Source organism: Oculina patagonica, chromosome 2 (genome assembly GCF_052425735.1).
Source record: "Oculina patagonica isolate OP01 chromosome 2, crgOcupat, whole genome shotgun sequence".
NCBI classification, from domain to species: domain Eukaryota; kingdom Metazoa; phylum Cnidaria; class Anthozoa; order Scleractinia; family Oculinidae; genus Oculina; species Oculina patagonica.
In genome coordinates this window covers 19878230-19888881 of record NC_135759.1, presented here as the reverse complement: position 1 = coordinate 19888881, position 10652 = coordinate 19878230, and the positions used below count along the sequence as shown (strand labels likewise).

The window sequence follows — 10652 nt, the reverse complement described above, 5'->3', positions numbered from 1 at the left end:
CGCCTTCTGTTTGCTTTGAGTGTCTCTTAAATCGAAGTTCGACAGCAAAGCTGTATCTTCATGTGTTTATTTTGCAATATTATAGCAAAAAAGTGGTTTTTAGAACCGCTAGTCCCTGGCGTGAATTAAAGTCTGTGTACTACTTTTAGAGCAATTATGAACAGTTTCGGTAGTCTTTTAACTCCTGAAACAAACGCTCGAATAAATATTCTGTGTTCAGGAAAATGCAAAGGTCACTGAAATTTTTGAATACAAGAAACGCTATAACTGGTCAACGTTTGTTTTTCGAAACACAAAAAAGGCCCTTAGTTCCTCTGTTCCACTGCAGCTACATATCGCCACCAAAAGTTTGCTAAGCCGTTCTTCCTTCCTTCACTTCGGAACTAAGAAGTATTTTTTGGGATATCTGTTTAATACCAATTGGCCCTCAAAATGTTCGTGTTTAAAAGTTTCTTTAGACCACGCACATTTCCTGACATTTACATTTTGCATCAAATACCGCCACAATTTAAGCATTATGTTAGTTCCATAAAAATTAACAAATCGCTCATCGTTAAATTTTGTTTTTATTCCAGGAAAACAGACTTCTTGAAGAACAAAGAAGAGAAAATAATCTGACGAAGTGGACAAAGTGGAATTACTAAATTAGGATGAAGGAACTTCAAAGATAAGAACATTGAATTTACAGTAGTTAAAAAAGGTTGGCTGAAAAAATGTCTAAATCGTACAAGAGAAATTCACTGTCGGCTTTAGCTCGGTCTTATTGATGTCTTCATTTTAGTCGGGAAACACCAGGGGGCAGAAAATTGGCACAACTGAAGTACTTTTAAAGCAGATAATATCAGCCAACTTTTTTTGGGATTAGCCTTCAAACTTTTCAGACTATTAAACATGATCACAAACCTTGAGCAATTATTTAATTACGCCGAACGCCGATTATTTCATTTGTTTACTGCAAAAAATCGCGAAAAATCTATATAATATTGATTTAAATTGGCAATTTATTTGAACAAGTCTACAAGACCAAAAGACAGGTCTTCGATTCTGTAGCGTCTTAGCTCAAGGTCTTGTTTTTATGTATGTATGCATTATCTCTATACACGTTGTTATGGTTACAACTTCAGTTGATGAGTCATAGAGGTGTTAAATTTTAAGGTGGCACTGCAAAACAAACGAGAATTCAAGAAAAGATGGGCATAAGAACAAACAAACAAGTTAACTAGAGTGATTTCATTTAACCCGGGAAACAATATCTACAAGTTTGTGCGTAATAGTCGAAAGGAAACAAAAGAAAACAATGGAATTTGTGTCTAATAAGTATCTAAAAGTGTAATAAGTATTTCACGGGTTAACTGAAATCACTCTAACTAGAAAGCCAATGTTATCCATATTAGATGATTACAATGATGTACCGTTTCTTTTTAACAAATTAAAAGAAATTTTACGTTTGTCTAAATAAGTTGGGAGTCGAAAGAAAAAAATACTTTCAACCACGAGAGGACCAACTTATCCAAAATTAGAAATTTAAAACAAGATTATTATATGGCAGGCGATAGCTGAGTTTTCCTTTGGCTGTATTTCGTTCGGATTTTTTTGTTTTTCCTGAAGCTCTACTTTGAATATCAAGTCGCATAGCCGGTCTGGAACCCAGACTTTATCTTGTCTTGACTCCCGGTCAACTTCTTTGGGCGTGGCCGAAGCGGGAACTTTAAAGCTCGATTTTGCAGCGAAAAAGTAGTGGAATCCAAAAATTTCTTTTAGAATACTTGTTTATGCTTTATAGAGATACGAAAACCACAAAAACCTGTAGGCTATATAGACACTTTAAAATAAAACAAACTTGTAACAAATAAGACAATGACTGCAAATTGTTCATTAGTGAATGGAAACTTTATCTTTATTTGCAGTCTTTTCCAAAACCTACAAGACAATCAACCATTTTTAATTAATTTCTTGAAACATTTCGCTTAGCAAGAAATACATCTTACAAGCACAAGAGTATCGTTTTGGTACAATAAATGGATGTTAATAGAGCAGTTTTCAATTGAGTGTCGTAAAACCAAAACCAAAGTAATTTCTCCGGCCAATCACAAAAGGCACAGACAATCCAGTGAACCAATCAAAACTCGAAGCAAATACATGTAGCCGGCACGAATCGCGGGAAAACGTGCGCGAGCGAGTCACGATTGCTTTTGGTTTTAGTTCTGATTGGCTGAGAAAGTGGCGCGAGATTTTTAAGCCAATCACTGAGCGTAGTGATGCAAAACCAAAGCAAACCCAATTTACTTTCGACACTCAAGTGAAAACCGCTCTAATATCTAGCTTTCGTTGTCATCCAGACGGCAAAACTCGATCAAAGTTTCAATAGGTCAAATAAGTTTCTAAAAATTGTACACTTTTCAAGAAATCGTAGAAAATTTTCGACAGCCATCTGCAATGAAATATTTCCGACACTAGTTTTCAATTTTTTGCATGCGACTCGAATAATATATTTTTTTTCAACGTTAAGCATTTTCATTTAATAATTATCGTTCTGCCATATAATTAACTACCGATCAGAATTGTTTGCAGTAGCAGTGCCTAGAAAATATTTTAAGTTATACAGCATATTTCACAGTGCTACCTTGAAGATTCACACGTTTGCCTCCTCAACGAATTCAGTGAAGTTGACAAGAGAACACTGGTTTATTGAAAATTAATGCAGGGAAAAGATTCAAATCAATTCCTTCGTTCAAATTATTTACTTAATAACTGAATTATTTTGAACAACAAAGGGCTGTAGTTGTTGGTACAAATTTGACTTGTTTTGAATAGAAATATACGCATTTCCCAGTGTTGTCTTGTCGGCTTGTGGTGTTTCTATATAAAACTTGACGTCTGGTTCTATGAGAATATTGTGATTGCGAAAAAGTGGTGAATTTTAAGTTATGAAGACCAGTTATACAGTCCACCAAATCGAGTATTTAAATTTTTTTTTGGTTATTTCATAAAAAATAACGGCACAGGTGAAATATTTTGTCTTCTTTGGAGGAAAAAGGCAGTAATTAACATCGTGTTCTTTTTAAATTTCAAATTGCCATAACTTTCTGGTACCTTTATAGCTTTGTGCGACAAAAATGAACACTTAAACATTTTCTCTGAAAAATAAATTCAATAGCTCTGTTCGTGCTTTTTTATGTTTTTAACATTCTTCTTGAGGAACATTTAGTTTCTCTTATTTTACAGAAGACCATATAACCACCTCTGTTTAAACGTTTTTTGTGAATTGACATTTTTTGAAAGAAATTTTTCGTTTGCAAAAGTTCAGTATACCAAAACAAAAACTCACGGGATATTTGAATGTTACAAATACTGTCTGATACAAACTAAGCAAAAATTCTGCTCAAAATATTATTATTTTATTTCTCAATTTACAATCTTGTGCAACTGATGTTTTGTTTGTATATTGTTGATCGACCAAAAAGAACAGTTTGCGACCTTAATATTTTTTTATTTCATGTGGCCTGTATAACGGTTATTTCGCTATTTTTAGTATCTGTGGATGATTTTTCATCCAAAATGAAAACCGTGTAAAGGGTTTGACTGAATTCGGAGTAACATTTCTGTTTATAGAACCAGACGAAGGGTTTTATCAAGATCTTGTTGTTTATATTTACCGATAGTTGAAAAAGATCTTTTTCTGCCGTCACTCGATGGTAACACAGGACAAAGCAATAATAGGAAAAACAAGAAATGCAACTAAATTATTCATTTGACTGAATTTGTAGGACTAATAAAGAGCATGGAGCCAAGCAAGTGAATTGTTATATTTCTTATAATTAGCTCTTGTAGCTAAACAAAAACTTCAAGTATGTGCTCCAACACTAATTTTCGTTGTTGACAACAAATTGCTCAGAATGCACATTTTAAGGATAGCATAGATTTTTCTGAAGTTAAACAATTCAATTGTCATATCTCTTCGCTCTAGTGGCTATACCAAATTGCTCAGAATGCACATTATAAGGATAGCCTAGATTTTTCTGAAGTTAAACAATTCAGTTGTAGCTGTTGTGGCTAAACCAAAATCTTCAAGTACGTGCTCCAACACTAATTTTCATTGTTGACAACAAATTGCCCAGAACGCGCATTTTAAGGATCGCATAGATTTTTCTGGAGTTAAAAAATTCAATTGTCATATCTCTTAGCTTTAGTGGCTATACCAAAATTTCAAGTATGTGCTTCAGCAAACTTTTAACCAGTTTTCGTTATTGATGATAACAAATTACTCAAAAAGTTCATTTTAAGGTTAGATTATTCTGGAACCAAACAATTAATTTATTTTGTTTCTTAGCCCTAGTGGCTAAATAAATTTTAAAGTGCGTGCTTCAACAATATTTTAGCCAGTTTTCGTTATTGACAACAATTGCGCAGATCTTTAAGATCGGATAAATTTTTCTACGCGTCTTTTGTTTGATTTGTCCTGTGTTACGACTGTTGGTGGCGGAGAAAGACTTTTCATTAAGGGTAACATGGCAAGTTTTAGCCACTTTATAAGTCGAAAGTCGATTGGAAATGCCAAAAAAAAAACAGAACTTATTATCACGCGCTTTTGGCCTTATAATTAAATTTTTCACAGTGCGGACTGTTGCTTGCCATGTTACCCATCTATAAGTACACATGTATACACCATCTCGTGCAAAACACAGGTCGAAAATATTTCGGAGAGGGTTGAATAAATTCGGTTCAAAATTACTTTAACAAATGATGTAAGTTGAAAACTTTTCTCGGAATTTAAAACGAATTTGGCTTTTTATTTTACAACAATTTTTTGCACGAAGTGTTGTTTACACGTTTTTTGGCGGAAAATTTAAAGGGAAGCCATTTTGAATTTTTTGTCGAAAATGTTGTCAGGGGAAACGCTGTGCAAATTTTTTCAAATTTTCCCGCCAAAAGACTTAGTATATATAGGGGAGATTTTTACTTCACACTTTTTTAATTATTTAATTGAATTCAATTAACTAATTTAGTTATAATTTAAAGGGAATAAAGATTTTTCAAATAAAAAAACACTTGTGTGCAAGTTACTTATCGAAGATATTTTATAAAAGACAAGACAAAGACCAGACTGTTTGTTCACTTTATTGACTTGTCTAAATACAATTTATTGACAATATTTACATGTAACTCTAAAAATTAGAAATAAAAAGATAAATCAAAACGCAATATCAGTAACAATGACATGAAAATTAATTAAGCTTTTTTTTTTAAAAAAAATGGCGCATGCGTATTTTGGGCGCCGTATTTTTTCTAAGACTTTTGGCGGGAAAATTCAAATTTTCAAACAGTTGTTAACAAGAAGTAATAATTTAAAAAAAATGGCGCATGCGTATAATGAGCGCTCGTATTTTTTCTAAGTCTTTTGGCGGGAAAATGAAAAAGTTTTAAATGGCTATCAACACAGACGAGCCATTGCCAAAAGAATTGTTATAACAAAACTAAGAAAATTTGTTCTTCCAGTAGTCAATCGACCTAAGCTTGAGCTAAACCTTAGCCTTAGTGGTTTTCCAAAACAACAACAATCTGCGATTCTTTACGATAATCTTGAAATTAAATTTCGTTCCCGGCTTCTACCTTTGATTGCTTATGGCTTGGCTTGGCTTAGCTTGAATGGTCATCTTCCTTGATTCATTCTGTCTTGAAGTTTCCCGTAACCTGTATGAAGATTAGAAATAAAAAAGATAAATTAATAAACTTTGTCTTACGAAAAGCATATCAGTAATAGTTTTTTAAGCGCTCAACTCGTCGAAATGCCAGGCAACGGCCGGAGAAACATTAACGTTGAGCTCAACTTCTAAAGCAACACATTGAATTCAGTCAAACTCGCTCGATTTTTTAAAAATAAAATGTTTCTTGTTAGTAGCTAAACGCATCATTGATGTTTACTCCAACCGGTCCCAGGAGCTGATATTGTTCAAACAACAGTGGCTCAAAAGGACACTAAAAGCAGGTTTCCATTCAATCGTTTGCGATAATTCGCTCCGAAATTCGAGTAAATTAGATAAACGTAGAAGTGTAAACGCTATTTCAAATTTTCGTCAAATGGCCTACTTGAAATTGCTCTAAAATTTGTAGCATATTACTACCAGAGAGTTTTGTTGTCCGAAAGCAGCGTAAATACAGTTTAGCGACCAAAATCAAACAACTCTGGCGAACACAAACAATCTTATGGAAACCAATCTGACATGAATACATTACAAATGCCGCGAAAAATTCGGTGTTTTTCCCTTCATTTCGGATTACCGTTAATCTGCTTTCGAACAACCTAGACCAGATTTAGAGCATATTGTGTTTAAATACTCAACTAACCTGATTAGCAAACGTCATCCTGAAGCTGTCCTTCTGTCCTTCTGTCCAATGTTGATTTCCGCCTTTCCAGTTTTGTGCTTGACTTTTTACTAAAAAGAAAAAAGTATCATGTAAATAACTGCTTGGTGCCGTGTCTATGTTGCGGTTCAATTTTATCCTTGGCTCAAATTTTATTTTTTTTTTGTTTTAAACTCATTATCATAAATTACCGTACCCAAAAACAAGGGAGAATAAAATTTGAACCAAGGATAAAATTGAACCACAACATCTATCTAAAATGTTGTGTATACATAAATTACAAAATCATTGAATCAATAAAGTGATTAATTTAAAGGGCACCAAAATACTGACAACGGTAACGACTCAGCTTTTCTAGCGAGGCGAAGAACGTGTTACATAATACGACTCGACTCGCCTCCTGCCTCCTGCCCCCGACCCCCCCCCCCCCCACTCCCTCACCCACCATCACCGCCGCCACCACCAGAGAACAGCTATGAAGCTTTATGAAGGATATTATGGTGAAAGGTCATATAACGTATAGTAAGAAAAAAGGGAACTATCCCACACGCAGTTGGCATTTCTTGATATGTTTTTAAGTTGCCTCAATACTGTTTTTTTTTTTTAACCATACGTAACATTTTCATTTGGCCGTTTAGCCATCAATCGATGGTTTCATGGCAACGATAGACAAAAAACGACAAAATCAGTAAAACCTGAATTTTACGCGAATTAGATTTGGTATATAAAAAATGAGACCACTATCAGTAACAATATTGTATTGCAAATCAAACATAAAAGAACAAAAAAAATTGTATGTTTGAATTCGCAAAAAAAAAACATTTTAAACCGAACTTTCTGTATTATAACAGTAAATTAGCCGAAACGCAGACACTGCTTTAAAAATTGTAATGGTAGAAATGGTAAGAAAAAATCCAATTCACCGAATCGCCATAAAGAAAATCAGCAAAACTTTTACAGCGCCAAAAGGTTAGTATAATACCCCTTTTTAGCGTTTCTTCGATGTACATGTAATTTTATTAAAGTAATTTTCAATTTTGAGCGTTTTATCAAAAAACAAAAACAAAATCTATTAAAATATATTTTGTTGAAACTTTTGCCACGCATGTTTAATAATGCACAAAATGTTAACCTTAAATTGATTCACTTGAACAGGTCTAAATTTAACGATAAGGAAGGCGTTTGAGCCGTCAGAAAATGTTCACTGAATGTTGTGCTACAAAGGCAATGTCAACAGAATTCCGCTAAAATATTCCAGTCACTGTGTATGAAGTTCTCCCGTGCAAAATGCATTTCTCGAACAAAAGAAACCAAAGGCGAAATTTGCATAAGAGTAGGTACAAAAACGCGTTTGAATATTTTAGCAAAATTTGTAAAGCGTGAAAATTGTAACGCAACTTTTTTGTCCGTTCCAACGCCTCCTGTATCGTAAAATTTGAAAACGTTCACGTGAATCAATGGAAATAAAACTTTGGAATTGAGTGTTTACATTATCTAGCATGCGTGGTAATCGTTTCAAAAAAAATATAACGAGCCGTTTTTAAGATTTTTCAAAGAGTTCAAAATCGAAATTTACTCAAAAGTTATAAGAAAAAAAATCATATTCTCGAAATTGCGATGAAAAAACTCCACAAAATTTTAACGGTGCCGAAAGATAGGTTAAATACGCATTTAGGTGTTATTTGAGAGGTAACTTCATCAACGTCGTGTTTGTGTCTTGGTCCATTTATTATCATTATGTAAAAATAACAATTTGAAACATTTTTGCGATTTATTCTATATCAAACATGCAGAATTTTTTATTCCTGAATATTTTAATTGCAGTGCACCATAGTTTAAGAAGTTGGTACTAGTTTAACTGGAATCTTGATTCCCGTAAAATTCTGATTTTGTTGATTCCGCGGTTTTCCGTTTTTCGTTGCCATGTATGGTGTAATTTTCATATCGATTCGAGTCAGGGAAGGTCGTTTAAAGGCCAATTGCAAATTGCAGGTATGGCCCAGAAAAAACTGCATCGAGACACCTTCAGGAGATACTCCTTACTTAACAAAGCAAACGTTGATTTTTTTCTAATATTTGTTTCACGCCAAAGACAAGTTACTCTCGGTGTACAAATTGGCGAATAATCCCTCTAGGAAAAGTTGTTCCGATCCTTAGGATTGTAGAAAGGAAGCAGGAACCTCATCAAAGCCAGCACTAAGCTCTGGTTACTGTAATTTGAAGCGACTGCCCCCCCCCCCCCCACACCCGCTCCCTCTCCCCCTCACCGGCCCCCATTTGAGGTTGATTTCCTGCAGGTTTTACAACATTGAGGTACATTGAAATTCGGATCTATCACTGTGTGTATAAAGTGAACAACTCACCTCTTTAGTAAAGAACATTATCCTGAAGTTGTCTTTTCCCAATACATAGCCAAGTGATGATTTCCAGTTTTTCCCATGCCATGAAGTGCATTTGCTCCGAGAGCCAGTCACTACATGTTGGGTGGCACAACTGTCTGTAATAAAGGAAACGAATAAACAATCAGTGATCAAGGCACAAAAAAATTATAGTCAAGTGTTGGGCTATGAAAGAGCTTGAGTAATTTTATAGAGGGCTCATGCATTTGTACATGACACTCGTCCTGTAAAAACTCTTGTGAGAATTAGTCAAGGCCTAGGAATGCAAGTAAAAGCAGATTAAACAACAAAAGATGTTTTTACATTTTTCCCATTGCTGGAATGTGTTTATCTATTCCGAATCACCAAGTAAATTGGTCCATAAAAAGTTCCAACTAACAAACAAGGCAGGACCTCGTTAAGCTTAGGGTGGGGTGTTCTAAGAGTGGGGGTAGTTTTGGGTGGATTTACCCCCCAAAGTATCAATTTTAGAAAGGAAGCTTTCAAAAATTTGAGAAATGGGCTGGTTGTGTAAATCTAGTATATCCAGACCATTCGATCGCGACAGCGAAGAAGGGACAATGACGAGACTTTTTCCCCAGACATAGACTGTCCCAGAAATAGTGTTTAAAATGTTATTTACAGGTAGATTGCTCAAACGACTAGCAACAGAACATTTTGATCTTGTAGCTGTTCAGTCAGCAACAAGCTTTGGTCTTCTGGTTTCATACAAACATTAAAATGATATCTGCTTCCCAGGAAATAAGTTAAAATTTTCTCTACTTGTAGAGTATTTCAAGCGAGACAATTCAGACCAATCTTTAACACGATGATGTATCTTTTTAGTATAAGCCTAGGCATATACATCTACAACTACAAATCTAAGACACAGTTCTTGGGATACTTGTGTATGTGGTTTTTTTTTTCACTTGAAACAGGTAAAAGGAATTGCAATAACTCCCCGTGCTCCGATACAATGTTGTGTACCTTGATAAAACGATGCCCCCGCGCGGTCTATTTTGCAACATTGCTTTGGGTGGGGACGGGGTCTTCTATTTCTGAAAAAAAATAATGGGAATATACACTTAAAACACGGAGTCGCTAACCTGTTTAATCCACTGTCCATGTCAATCCAAACAACTTTCTCGGGCCAGTCGTACGACATCGCCGGATCAGACACTTGCCTAATTACGAAAAAGAAGGGATGGTTATACAAGACTGATAAAACAACAGTTTATTGCATGTTGTAGGTGTTGTGGTTTAACTTTATCTTTGGTTTAAATTTTTTAAACCAGTTTGATTTTAATTTCTCTTTGTTTCAGTTTATGATAATGAATGTGAGACAATGAAAAATAAAAATCAAACTGGTTTGAAATATTATAAACCAAAGATAAATTTAAGCCACAACATAGGTTGCTCGTAGAATGCGAGTTTTTTCGATCATACCAATAAGTGTCAAAGAACTGACAAGAAAAAACTGCCCTTACACCCTCCGCCCATTTGCTTTGCTCTTTGGAAGCTTATTAACGTTACCCCTAATATATATAACTGCTAAATGTTTGTATTTTCAAAACGATCCTGTCCCGAAATTCATACCATTATTCATACCATTATGCATACCATTAAATATGTTTAGTATAACTTTCTGTGCCATAAAGAGCATTTTTTTCTTCACAAAAATTTAAAAGTAAAACTTTTGTGGACAATTTTGAAGAAGTAACATAGAATAAGTTGTTTACCTGTCAGGAACTTCCAAAACGAAACATGTTCGTGGACTTGAATGTGCACGTGTTGGCGGCCATCGTTTCACGGCAGACTCCTTGTCAAGTCAAAATTTGCACACTCTATTGCTCGTTGGACCAAAGGACCTACCAAGGCGACATTGTCGTTTTTCGATGTTAATAGCGAAGT

At 34.7% G+C, this 10652-nt stretch overlaps 1 long non-coding RNA gene across 2 annotated transcripts; it reads right to left on the bottom strand.

Annotated features, from left to right (window-relative positions):
* Positions 1–5198: 5198 nt before the first annotated feature.
* LOC144643446 (uncharacterized) lies at positions 5199–9999 on the bottom strand. Of its 2 annotated transcripts, none has more exons than XR_013568909.1 (4): positions 9848–9999; positions 8727–8860; positions 6346–6434; positions 5199–5691 (listed from the first exon to the last, which is right to left on the bottom strand). It is a non-coding gene; the product is annotated as an uncharacterized LOC144643446 (long non-coding RNA). The 2 variants fall into 2 exon arrangements; XR_013568908.1 differs by having other exon boundaries at positions 8727–8856.
* Positions 10000–10652: the final 653 nt, after the last annotated feature.